Raw genomic sequence first — 14,383 nt, forward strand, 5'->3', positions numbered from 1 at the left:
ATTGGTACTGTACTGAATCTGTACATAAATTTGGGGAGTTTTGACATCTTAACTATATTTAGTCTCCTCTCCATGAGCAGGGAATATCTTTCTACCTGTTTGGATCCCCTTTGATTTCTTTCAGCAGTGTTATGTAGTTTTCTGTGTACGAGTCCTTTACTTCCTAGTTAAGTTCATTTCTAAGTATTTGATTCTTTTAGTTGCTATTTTGAATGAAATTTTTTCCTTAAGTGACTCCTCAGCTAGGTCATTGTTTGCATATAGAAATGTTACTTATTTTTACACGTGACAGTGGGCATCCTTGTCTCATTCCTGATCTTAGGGGGAAAGCTTTCAGTTGCTCTCCATTGAGTATGATACTGACTTTTGGTTTTTCATATATTCCCTTTATCATACTGAGGTAGTTACCTTTGATACCTACCTTTTGGAATGTTTTCATCAGAAAAGGATGCTGAAATTTGTTGAATGCTTTTTCAGCATCAATCGAGATGATTGTGTGACTTTTCCCTTTTGATTTGTTAATGTGCTGTATTACATTAATTGATTTTCTTGTGTTGAGTCATCCTTGCATTTCTGGAATAAACCCCACTTGGTCATGGTGTATAATTCTTTTAATGTGCTATTGGATTCGATTTGCTAATATTTCATTAAGAATGTTTGCATCTCTGTTCATTAGGGAGATTAGCTTTGGTTTTCCTTAGAACATCTTTTCCTGGTTTAGGTATTAAAATGATATTAACTTCATAAAATGAGTTAAGTAGAGTTCCTTTTTCCTCAGTTTTCTGGAAAAGTTTGAGCAAGGTTGGTGTTAGTTCTTTATGGAATGTTTGATAAAGTTCCTCTATGAAGCCATCTGGCCCTGGGCTTTTCTTTGTAGGAAGATTTTTGATGGCTGATTGAATCTCTTTCCTTGGATTGTTTTGTTGAGATCTATTTCTTCCTGGATCAGTGTAGCTTGTTTTTGTGTTTGTGTGTTCCCAGGAATTTGTCCATTTCATCTAAGTTGTCTAGTTTGTTGGCATATAGTTGTTCATAGTATCCTTTTATGATTTCTTTCATTTGTTCAGGGTCTGTGGTAACACACCCGTTCTCATTCCTGATTTTTTTTTATTTGCCTCCTGTATTTTATATCTTTCTTCCTCAGTCTTGTTAGTGGCCCATCAATTTTATTGATTTTCTCAATGAACCAACTTTTGGTTTTATTAATTCTTTCTATTGTTCTTTTGTTCTCCCATTCATTTATCTCTGCTTTAATCTTTATTAGTCTTCTCCTATTTGCTTTGGGGTTAGTTTGCTGTATTTTCTCAAGTTCCTCCAGGTTTGCTATTAAGTCCTCAATTTTTGCTCTTTCTTGTTTTTTTAATATAGGCATTTACGTCAATAACTTTTCCTCTCAGCACAGCCTTTGCCCCATCCCATAAGTTCTGATAAGTTATATTCTCATTTCCATTCATCTACAGATAGCTTCTGATTTCTCTAGAAATTTCTTCTTTGACCCACTCATTTTTTAAGAGTATGTTATTTAATCTCTATATATTTGTGAGTGTTCTCGCTGTTTGGTGGTTATTGAAATCGAGCTTCATCCCATTATGATCAGAGAAAGTGTTTTGAATAATTTCAATATTTTTATATTTATAAAGAACCGTTTTCTGCCCCAGCATATGATCTATCCTGAAGAATGTTCCATGAGCACAAGAGAAGAATGTATAACCTTGTGCTTTGGGCTTCAATGACCTATATATGTCTGTTAGGTTTAATTCATTTATCAAGTTATTTAACTTCTCTGTTTCCTTGTTGATCTTCTGTCTTGTTGTTCTAGCTATAGAGGAGAGTAGTATATTGACAACTCCTACTATTATTGTTGAACCATCTATTGCTCCCTTCAGTTTTGCCAATATCTGTCTCATGTACTTTGGAGTCCCTTGATTGGGAACATAAACATTTATGATTGTTATATCTTCTTGGCGAATTGACCATTTAATTAGTATATCATGTCCTTCTTTGTCTCTTATGATGTCTTTACATTTAAAGTCTATTTTGTTTGATATTAGTAGAGCTATATCTGCTTTCTTTTGGTTCCAACTTGCATGGGAAATCTTTTTCCATCCTTTCACTTTCAGTCCATTTGCATCCTTGTGTCTAAATTGAGTCTCCTGTATGCATCGTATAGCTGTATTCTGTTTCTTAATCCGTTCTGCCAATCTATATCTTTTAGTTGATATGTTTAGTCCATTAACGTTCAAAGGTATTACTGAAAATGTTTCTTGATTACACCATCATATCTTTTTTATTTTATTTTTCAGATCTATATATTCTTTTCCCTTTTTCTTTTTGTATTCTTTGAATTACCCTTAGTGGTACTCTTCAGTTTTGTTCCCTCCTCCAGACCCCCTTTCCTGTCTTTTTTTTCAGCAGGCAGAAACCTTTTGACACATTCTTTCAGGACTTCTTTGTCTGTGAAAACTTTAGTCTCTCCCTCAGCTTTGAAGGACAGTTTGGTTGGGTACAGAATTCTTGGCTGGAAGTCTTTCTCTTTCAGGATCTTTAATATATCATACCACTGCCTTCTTGACTCCAGGGTGCTAGTTGAATAGTCTAAACTCAGGCTTATTTTATTTCCCTTGTATGTAGTAGATTGTTTTTCTCTTACTGCTTTCAGAATTTTCTGCTTCTCTTCGACATATGACAGACTGATTAGTATGTGCCTTGGGGAAGGCCTATTTGGATTTATTCTGTTTGGAGTTCTTTGGGCTTCTTTGACTTGTATATTTATGTCCTTTATGAGGGTTAGGAAGTTTTCTTCCATTATATCCTCAGCTACTCTTCCTAGCCCTTGACTCATCCTCTTCTCCTTCTGGGATACCAGCGATTCTTATATTTAGGCACTTTGTTTTGTCTATCATTTCCCTGAGGTCCCATTAAGTTTTTTCCATCTTTTTTGTCATTTGCTATTTTGAGTCTTCGAAGTCAATCATCCTGTCATCTGTATTACTTATTCTTTTTTCTGTCTCTTCAAATTTAGTAATGTATGCCTCTAGTATGTTTTTTATTGGTCAGCAGAGTCTTTAATCTCTGTGTTGTCTGCTATTTTTCTACTTATTCTTTCAAATTCCGTTTTGTGCTCTTCTGCTGTCTTCTTGATCTCCTTTATGTCATTTCCTGTCCCACTTATTTTATTGTAGATCTTTTATTGTAGAAGAGTTGAATGAACATCTTTGATTAGTTGTTCTAGCATCTGTGTCTCCTCTGGTATTTTAATTTGGTCATTAGGCAGGGCTGTATTTGTCTGCTTTGTGATATGCTTTATGATCTTTTGCTGTCTTTGTGGCATGTAAATATTTTGATTGATTTACTTTGAAAGTTAATTTCTTTCTTTAGTTCTAAGGCCTTGTGTTTCCAGGATGGTTATACAGCTGGGAGCTGGGCACAGGGTGGGCACTCAGTGCAGTGATTTGTTTCAGGGAGGTTTAGGCACATGTTGGGGATGTTATGCTGATGCTTGTGAACATGGTTGCCTGTCCCTGTAGAAGAGGGGGAGGTATGAAGAGGTGGGATGATATACTTCCTATAGAATACATTGAGGCACATAAGGTTAAAAAATTCTGAGGTAAATCCATGGGTAGAGCACATTTGAGAAAGAGTTCAGAATTTTACATTTCCCCCAAGCAGATTTCTCAGATGTTTCAAAATGTGTTCTCTTTGACTGCTATCAGCATCATCGTCAGGTACATCATTTAAAGGAAACTTTACTGATCTGTTAGGCTGGTGCACAGTCATGTCCCCCCATGATTAGAAAGCTAATCACGGCAGAAGTCACAAATCTGCACAGGCTTGGAGGACTGGGTGGGAAGAAAAAAATTTCTTTTCAGAGCAGGCCTGACAGACAGCAAAACCACATTTGTGGCAGTGGTGACAACAATGAACAGATGTAAATGTTGCTTTCTCACAACACATACAGGTTGCTACAAAGTCAGGATCCCAGATCTCAACATGTTTCAGAGAGTAAATCAGAAACATTTATTTACATGATTCAACCATTCCGTTTTCTCAGTGGCAGTGGCAGCATTAACTGCACATGATTTAGTTGGTGTCTTGATCAACCATTCATTTCTTAAGTCTCCCTCTTCTTGGATACAATCAGTAGTGACATTTTCCAGGGGAATAATATGTTGTTTATTATATTTTTTCTTCTGCATGACAAAATTGCCATATAAAGAATAATGTTAAATAAGAAAAATTACCTTGCTTTGGGCTTTTTTCTGCCCAACTTAGTCAATGTTCTTTCTCTAGTAAGAACTGGTCCAAGTACAGTTAAGTGTTAACCAGCACTATAAAACAGTTTTTCACTATATTTATAAATCTCATATTTTTTTCATTGTTTACTAAGCTATTCACCATCTTGTGCTACTAGGTGGGTTGGACGTGGGTGGCAGCGGCAGAAAGGGTATACTTATCCTCATCCTGGGTGTGGGGCATGGATTATGCCGGCTCTCCTGATCTCCCTGGGCATGAGCAGCTGGGGGATCCGCACAATTGATCCTGCCCTGGAGAAGACTGGACACAGTGGGCAGTGGGTGCAGCCGCTCACAGATGACTTCCCCACCTCTCCAGTCGAACCCTTCACTAAGGATTTGAAGGAGGGTTTGAAGAATCAGTAGATTTTGGGTTATTAGTATAATTAAGAGCACACCCTATAGTGGGAATATGGTGTGTTTTAGTGAAGTGTGAATAGTTTAATATTTCCTGTGTGTAAATAGGGATGGAGATGAGCTAAGACTGGGTAAGTAGGGGGTGGCAGGCAGTGAGAGGCTTGTGGGCCAAGCTGAGAAACATGGTCTCTAGCCTAATAGGCTAAAGGAAGACTTTGAAAGGTTTTAAGGAAGGCAGTCCTGTGATCAAATTAGTATTTTAGCAGGGTGGTTTGCAGGCCAGTCAAGAATGTGGCCAGAAGATCAGAACTGGAGGCAGGTAGATCAGTTAGAAGTTATTGCATTTATGAGTGTAAGAAATGATGGTGGCGTGAACTAAACGAGTGGATGGGTTAGGGAAGGACAGATTCAAGCGTGTGTGTAGGAAGTTAGAATCAGCATAACTCCGTGTTTCATCGGGTATGGAGGGAGAGGAAAGAAACAAGGATGATACATCACCTTGGCCTAGTTGTTTGAAAGAATGGTGGTGCCATCAGCTGAGACAGGCAATATGGAGCACAAACATGCAATTGTGTATTTCTGGAAATGATGCATGAAGATAATTTGTTCTTTTTATAAACTTGAAGGTCATGTTTTTTTGCAAGGTTTCCAGGGAGAAAAACAGCTATCTTTTAGATATCCATTTACCCATTAATTTATCCATCCATCCTTCCACTCATCCAATCTGGTATCTCTTATCCATTTAGATTTCATGGTTGAGGTAGGGACTATAAAAGAAAATGAAGAAAGGAGTCAAGAATTGATGAATGGCGGGCCATGGTGGCTCAGCAGGCAAGAATGCTTGCCTGCTATGCCAGAGGGCCCGGGTTCAATTCCCAGTGCCTGCCCATGTAAAAAAAAAAAAAAGAATTGATGGAGATGCAAATGGTTTTTAGGTAGCAGAAAATAACATGTACTGTTGACCTAGGGGTAGGCATTGTAGGGCAGGATGTACGGTAAGAGGGCATATGGTCTACTGAGTTGAGGATGCTTGAGATCCACTCTGAAGTTTAAGTTAGGTTAAGATGGAATTAAAAAATGGAAAGAAAATAGAAGGGTTGAAGACTTGGTGAAATGGAAAGAAAGTCTGTAGGAGCAAATGTGTGAGATAGAACGTAGGATATTTAGACAGAATCTGGAGTTTTTGTTCATATGATGATTTTTAATTGATATCTTAGTTATGTACTTTCATATGCTATTTCATACTTGAGAATAATTTAGATCCCTTATATAAATATTATTTTATATTTAATGACAATAGGTAATGTTTATTGTATACTTAATATGTGCCAGACTGTGCTTGATTGGTGTGTGGGTGTAGTTTATTGACTCTTTTAAATCTAATGACAAACATGTTAGGTAGGTCAAATCCAATGACTTGAAGAGAAATTGCAGTTCTCAGTCCGTTTAGCCAAATTAGAAATTGAGGGAAGCCTCATTTGACTTCTGCTTCTCCTTAGTCCCTCCTGGAAAATAATGAATTTCAAAGAGTTGTGGTAACATGGCTTCATTTTCTTTTCTTGCCTTGTTTTTCATGCTTTGCAATTTATGTTGAGAAAAGTCCTACAAGCAAATATGTAGGTCTGATTGTAGTTATAGAATACTCATTTAAAGAGGCAGAGGCAGAGGCTACTGTCCATTTCCATGTTATATGTTATTCAAAAAAAGATGGATATTTAAAAATCCAGTTTTTATGAATAAATATCTTACTTATGATTGTTGATAGATCCCTAATCTGTATCCCTGATAATGTTTAACTCTAATAAAACTTCTTTTAAAAAATTATCTTTTCCATATGATGATATCCAAAATAGTTATGCTTACCTATTAGTTAGTATTTACTTTATCAGGCAGTGGGTGATTTCCAGTATGGAAATGCTTTTTTTCCAGTGTATTCATGTTGAGGACACATTAGAAGAAATGAGCTTGTTATTGATTATAATGAAAAAAGAGATCATTAACTTTATGTTAGCTAGTTTTCTGAGACATTCATTGTAAGTGATTAGTGCAAGAACCACATTCTTTCTTTTCTTTTTGTCTACCTAAATCAATCAATCTATCTATCTGTCTATCATCTATCCATTCATCCTTCCACCCATCCTTCCATCCATCCAATCTGGTATCTCTTATCCATTTATGTACTTGTCTTGACTTGGTGTAAGTTGCAAAGGAGTTTGACCTTTGTTTATTGTGCTGGTTTGAAAGGATGTGTGTCCCCTAGAAAAGCTGTGTTTTATTCCTAATCCCATTTTGTAAAGGCAGCCATTTCTTCTCATCCCAATTCAGCATTGTATGTTTGAAACTATAATTAGATCATCTCCCTGGAGACGCGATGTAATCAAGAGTGGTTGTTAAGCTGGATTAGGTGACATGTCTACCCATTCGGGTGGGTCTTGAGAAGTTTCTAAAGTCCTATAAAAGAGGAAACATTTTGGAGATTGGAGATTCAGAGAGAGCAAAGCAGAATGATACAGCTACAAGAAGCAGAGTCCACCAGCCAGCGACTTTTGGAGATGAAGAAGGAAAATGCCTCCCCGGGAGCTTCATGAAACAGGAAGCCAGGAGAAGAAGCTAGCAGATGATGCTGTGTTTGCCATGTGCCCTTCCAGATGAGAGAGAAACCCTGACTGTGTTTATCATGTGCCTTCGTACTTGAGAGAGAGAGACCTGAATTTCACTGGCCTTCTTGAACCAAGTCATCTTTCCATGGATGCCTTTGCTTGGACATTTCTATAGACTTGCTTTAATTGGGACATTTTCTTGGCCTTAGAACTGTAAGCTAGCAACTTGTTAGATTCCCCTTTTTAAAAGCTGTTCCATTTCTGGTATACTGTATTCTGGCAGCTAGCAAACTAGAACACTTATGAATATTAAAGAATGAGAGAAGGTCTGTTAGAGTGCAACAGGAGGCATTTCTCCTAATAAGGTATCTTCTACAGATGATACCTTGGAGAATTTAGCAGACCACAGAGATAGCACCTCTGGCCTTAAATAGCTCCTAAACAATTATATAACATATAATAGAAATTGAAGGATACTATGGTGGAAGTTATAGAAGGTAGTATGGAAACACACATGCATTTTTGCTGTATTTAGTAGCTGATTGGACTTGGAACTAAAGAATTGGTTTCACTTGCTCATCATGTGTTTTTTTTTTTTTTCCCAACCCGTTATCAGGTTGAGCCTGCATTTTCTTATTGGTGAATTAGAAATGATGATAATAATGTATCTTCCAGGGTTGTTGTGAACATCAATTGAATTATTCTGTGAAACTACATTGTAAAGTGAAATATAAATATGACTCTTTTATTCAATTTATTATTTTAAGGATTTTAATACTGTAAGCCAATTGTGTAAAATGTCAGCTTATCTTTTGTATGGAGTTATTGTATTTCTTTAGCATACCAAGAATAGATTCCTCTGCATATTTACCCAAATTGTCATCTCCAAAGCAGTGCCTTCATGAGTCTTTTCTGAGGATACAGCAGTAAAGCAACCAGGAAGGGTGGTGATCAATTTTGAGTATTACTGTTTTCATAGCCCACATATGTATAGAATATTCCTTTCAAATTTGTACCTGTCAGCACATGAAGGAGATGAGAGAGCGTGGATGTGATTTGTAAAAGGCACATCAGTGAGTGGTGAACAGCAGAAATTAAAAAAAAAAAACACCTTTTAACTTCTTTTCTAGTTTGTTAGCTATTGGAATGCAATATACCAGAAATGGAATGGCTTTTAAAAAGGGGAAGTTAATGAGTTACTAGTTTACAGTTCTAATGCCATAGAAATGTCCAAATTAAAGCAAGGCTATACAAATGTCCAAATTAAGGCACCAACAAGAGGTTACCTTCACTCAAGAAAGGCCAGTGAAGTTCAGGGTTTCTTTCTCAACTGGAAAGGCACATTGCAAACATGGTGACATCTGCTAGCTTTCTCTCCAGGTTTCATGTTTCATGAAGCTCCCCTGGAGGTGTTTTCCTTCTTCATTTCCAAGGTCTCTGGCTGCATGGGCTCTCACTGTTCTCATGGCTCTCAGGCTTTTTCCAAAATGCTTCCTCTTTTAAAGGATTCCAGTAAAGAAATCAAGATCACCTGGAATGGATGGAGTCACATCTCCCTCTAAGTTAATATCTACAGTTGGGTGTGTCACATCTCTGTGGGGGATAATCTAATTAAGTTTCCAATCTATAGTGCTGAATAGGGATTAAAAGAAGCGGCTGCCTACATGAGATGGATTAGAAATAAAACATGGCTTTCTAGAGTACATAATCTTTTCAAACCAACACAACTTTCCAATGGTTGTAAGCAGCATTCATTTTATTAGTTTTCCCTAAAATCATCATCAGTGAAATTTAGCTAACCTTGATGTAAAATTGAGTAGATTAATGAAATATTTAAATGTGTTCACTTTCTTAGTGGATAATTGTTTTGAATTCCATGAAAGAAAAATATAATCTACCTGAATAATCATCTCCTTGTGTGTGAAGTATGAGATGTATGACTTTAAAGGAGTCATTTCTAATTTTATCCTTGATCATAAGGAAAAAAAATATCCCATTGGCTTAAAATAAGCAGACTGTTTTTCTTAGTACAGAAATAGCCACATGCAGTAAAACTCTTGGTTATAGTTCGTTGTTCTGTGTGCCACCACATTTTTGAACTTTCACATTATCACCCTAACTTGTAGTGTAGATATTGTAGTACTAGTTAGCAAGTACATAATAATGGTTATGGTACGTACTTGTTAAATAACTAAATTCTAAATAAAATCTTGATCTTCTGATTCTGCCTTCTGCCTTCTAATGTCAACTTCTAATTGTGCTAAAGGACAAAAGGGCAACAAATTAGATGTCCAAATATGTGGGGGGAGGGGTAGGAGATGTCATTTTCTCCACTTTTTCTATGCCCTATTCAGGTAGTGTCCTGCAGCCTCCACCTTGTCTCCGACTTCAAGAAAATATGAACTAGAGAAAGTTTTCTTCATTTCTATCCTCTTTCCTTCACTCTCTGAGGAACAATTTACTCTATCACTTAGAACAACCCATCTATCTTGTCTGTAGTCCTTGGTCCTTGGCTCTGGCTCCTTCTTCGTTCTCCAGGGCCATACTCTACCTGCTATTCTTACTTTCCCCCATATTTCTAAACTACCTCTGCTTTTTCATTGCTTTTTTTCCTTAGACTATAATTAGAATTGTTCATTTTCTTCCAGTTTGTCATGCCACCTTTGTCTGCAGTTACTGCCTGTTTTATACTCCTTGAATTCAAGTCTTCAGAAAAGTTGGCTATGCTTCACCTACTTTCTAACAATTCACACTTACTTCCATTGCACTCAGGACTTGTCTACCTTCCTAACTGACCAAAACGTGATAAGGATATGATAATTGGTGCTTTTCTGACAGATATTTTTTCAATTTTTTATTTTATTGGACTTCTCTACTGCATGTAGCTCTTGAAAATTTCTTGACTTGCTTACAGCACCCTGTTTTGATTCTTCTTGTACTTCTTTTATTGTTTCTTCTCTGTCTCCTTAATGACTGTTTTTTTTCCTCCACTCAGCCCTCAAATATTCATATGTGTGAGTGCCCTTTGATCTTCTGTTCTGCTCACTGGTTATAATCTCCCCAAGTGATCATAACCATTTTCATCATTTCAAATACTACTTACATACTTACGATTCCTAAAATGTATTTGAGGTCTAGATCTTTTCCCCAACTTTAGGCTCATGTGACCAATTTCCAGGAAAATATCTCTGCCTAGATTTCCCCTGGTTACGTCAAAGTTTCATGATCAAAACTAATCTCCTTCTAGTCTTGCCTAAACCAGTGGTTCTCTATTTAGTTTTATTTTTCTGTTGGTGGCAGCTTTATCTACTCCAACATCTGAGTTAGAGACATGAGATGAGTTTATTCCTATCTCTACAAATTGCCTATATCCAGCCAGTTGCCTGGCTTTAAGATTATATTTTGCATTTTCCAGATCAATCCCTTCCTTTCCCTTCCATTGCAACCGCTTGGTTCATTTCTCTTATCACTTGATATCAGGACTATAGAGGGGCTTCTTAGTTGATTTCCCAGTATCTCATCATATTCCCTTCAAATCTGCCCATCTTACAGAGTGATCTATCAAATGAAAATAAGACCATATCCCTTTCCTGCATTATACTTTTTTAGTGCCTCACTCCTTACCCCTTGCTCATACCAATAGGTTTCAAACTTGATTCTGTGGATGTATGCATGTTCTTCAGAAAATTCAGTGAGAATTTTTCAACTGTATATCTTCATCTTAGTGATAGTCATTTAAAAAACAACAAAGTTTTTGTGTTTATGTTGGCAACTGTGTCAAAGAAGGACCTAAACTTACCAGGTTTAACTTTTAATACAGTATTTCTCAGCCAAAGTCAGATTTTAAAGGTTATACACATAGTGTCAGGAATCGATGACATATCTATATTTATATATCGATACGTACAATCATAAACAAATATGCATAAATATATATGAATTTTTATAAATATATTTATATGTTAGGTATGTGTTATGTATATGATTTTTTCCAATTGAGTTTCACATTATTCAGGTTTGAAGCATATTCTACACCCTACAAACAAACAGAAAGATAGAAATGCTGGAGAAGATGTTAAAATTCTAGTTCTTTGGTGGTTATTGATTTCCAGCTTCTTTCCATTGTGGGTGGAGAGAGTAATAATTCCAAAATTATTTGGAATAATTTCAGTCTTTTTAAATGTAGTTGATTTTTTAATGTATTTTGTAATATCGTCTTTTTAAATGTATTAAGGCCTGTTTTGTGCCCTAGCATATGACCTATCCTGGAGAATGTTCAATGAGCAGTAGCACCAGAGAAGAATGTATATCCTGGTGATTTAGGGTATAACAACCTACCTATGTTTGTTAGATCTAATTCATTTATCATATTGTTTATTGTTTCCTTATTGATCTTTCATTTTTTTATTTTATCTATAGAAGAGAGTGGTGTGTTGAAGTCTTCCACTGTTATTGTTGAAACATCTATTGCTCTCTTCAGTTTTGCCAGTGCTTGCCTCATGTATTTTGGAGCTTCTTGATTGGGTGCATAAACATTTATGATTATTATTTCTTCTTGATGAATTGTTCCTCTTATTAATTCTTGTCTCTTATGACATCTTTGCATTTAAAGCCTATTTTGTCTGATATTAATATAGCTACTTCTTTCTTTTGGTTACAGCTTGCTTGGAATATCATTTTCCGTCCTTTCACTTTCAATTTGTATCCTTGGGTCTAAGATGAGTCTCTTGTAAGTAGCATATAGACAGATCATATTTTTAAATCCATTCTGCCAATCTGTATCTTTCAATTGGGGAGTTCAGTCTGGTAATGTTCAGCTATGCGTATTTTTTAAATCGCAATATCTTTCAGGTTCTTTAAGTTCACAGCTATTACTGTAAAGGCAGTTTTGAATCTACCATCTTATCTTTTGGTTTTGAATTGCCAGATCTATTTTTTCCCACTCTCTCTAACCTTTAAGTTGTCTTTACTGATACTTTTAAATTCTGTGCCCTCCTCCAGACCTCTCTGTCCTGTCTGTTTTTGAAACTCCCCTTAGTGTTTCTTTCAGGGCAGATCTCTTGTTAACAAATTCTTTCAGCCTGTATCTGTCTATGAACATTTTATACACTCTCCCTCACTTTTGAAGAACAACTTTGCTGTACAAAGAACTCTTGGCTGGCAATTTCTCTCCCTCAGAAACTTAATTGTGTCATACCACTATCTTCTTTCTTTGATGATCCCCAACAAATAGTCAAAACTTAGTCTTACGTGGCTTCCCTTATATGTGGTGAGTCATTTTTCTCTTGCTACTTTCAGGACATTCTGCTTATCTTCACCATTTGACAATCTGATTAAAAGGTGTCTTCGAATGGGTCCAGTTATATTAACTCTATTTGGAGTTTGTTAAGCTTCTTTGATTTACATATTTATGTCTTTTATAAATGCTGGGAAGTTTTCTCCAATTATCTCCTCAAATAATCTTCGTAGCCCTTTACTCTTCTCTTTTCCTTCTGGGACACAGGTGATTCTTTTATTTGTATTCTTTGTGTTGTCCATTATTTCCCTGATATCTAATTCAAATTTTTTCATCCTTTTCACCATTTGTTCTTTTGTGTGTTCAGAGTCAGTTTTGCCCTGTTCTCTAGTTTGCTTATTCTTTCTACCTCTTCAAATCTGCTGTTCTGTGTCTCCAGTATTTTTTAAGTTTATCTACAGTATCTTTCATTTCCTTAAGATCTGCTATTTTTCTGTTTATTCTTTCAAATTCTTCTTTAAGCTCTTCTGGTGTCTTCTTGATATCCTTTATGTCTTTGGCCAACCCATTGGAGTTTTTTTTAGGAGATATATGTGAATAGCTTTGATTAGTTGTTCCAAATTCTGTGTCACTTCCTCCTCTGTAATGTGGTCATTTGGCTTGGTCGTATCTTCTTGCAACTTTGTATGTTTAGTGATTTTTTTTTCTGATTTCTCCACATTTGATTATCTTGATAAGGTTATTTTGAAAGTTGATTTTCCACATTCTTCTAATATTTGTTTTTGCTTGGGTTTGCATTGAAGGTCTCTTTTGCACTTGGTTTGTCAGTAATTCCCTTACAAACCAAGACTGGATCCTCATGCAGGAAGTGCAACTCTAATTAAAGATCTGTCAAAGGCTAGGGAGGAAGTTTTCCAGAGTGCACTTTCCTTTTATTTCCAGCAGATGGCTCTTTTAGACCACCTCATCCCCTTAGGCCCACCTTTCCTCAACTGCCTCAGCTGGCTGGGTAGGATCCAGACCAGGTGAAAAATTAGTCAAGGCCACAGGTCACCATCCGTGTTGAAAGCTGCCACCTCCAAGGGTGGGAGGTGGGCACTGTGCACCTTGGTGGGGAATCTGCTTGTGGACATGATGGGTCTGGTGATCCCCAGGCTCCTGTGTGAAATGACCTTGGTCTGTGGGGCTGAGAATTTCAACTTCCTCTGCCCACCGCCAGCCTGGGAGTGCCTGGTAGTGTAGTGTGGATTGCTCTTTCGTCCCTGCCTTTCCACCTGTGCATGCCCTGAGTGCTTCAGACCTCCATGGGTAAGAATAGAGTGGGACCCATGGTGTCTCATTCACTGGCTGACTGTTACATCATCTCTGCTCTGCGTGTCCCCCATCTTCTGAGGCTCCCCAAGCTTGCCCCAACATCAGGCAGCCGCAGCGGCCTGCTTCAAGGAGTAGCAGTTAAGCTCTGTACACCAGCAAGGTCTCTGTGCATATATAAATCAAGACTACTGGCTTCTGGGTTCCCACATGGGAGCTCCTGGGTAGAGAGCTGAGAGGGAGATCTTCCCAGCTGACTGCAGAGATGGAGTGTAGGAGCATGCCATGCCTTCAACACCTGCTCCAGCCTGCCTGTACATCATAGCCTGCCCCAGATGCAATCATGACTGAGTCTCACCCTGTCCTCTCAATCATAACCTCTCTGCTTGTTCATCCAGGTCCTCCCTCTATAATGTAGAAGTTCCTCTCTGCTCACTTGTACCCTGGAACCACTGTCACAGTCGTTTTCTGTCCTTTCTCTAGTTCCACGGTGTAGAGGTAAAATTAGCCTATCATATTCCACCATCTTCCTGGAAGTCCCAGGTCTCTTAACTTTCACAGGTTAGAAGGCTTGCTTCCTTCTCCAT

The 14,383-nt window shown here is 37.3% G+C and overlaps 1 protein-coding gene and 1 pseudogene across 10 annotated transcripts in view; one reads left to right on the forward strand and one right to left on the reverse strand.

Annotated features, from left to right (window-relative positions):
* MEI4 (meiotic double-stranded break formation protein 4) overlaps positions 1 to 14,383 on the forward strand; it is a 304,891-nt gene that overhangs the window by 108,266 nt on the left and 182,242 nt on the right. The gene's annotated exons all lie outside the window — the stretch shown is intronic.
* On the reverse strand, positions 3,643 to 4,398 carry LOC143682340 (pleckstrin homology domain-containing family F member 2-like; annotated as a pseudogene).

Source organism: Tamandua tetradactyla, chromosome 5 (assembly GCF_023851605.1).
Source record: "Tamandua tetradactyla isolate mTamTet1 chromosome 5, mTamTet1.pri, whole genome shotgun sequence".
NCBI classification, from domain to species: Eukaryota; Metazoa; Chordata; class Mammalia; order Pilosa; family Myrmecophagidae; genus Tamandua; species Tamandua tetradactyla.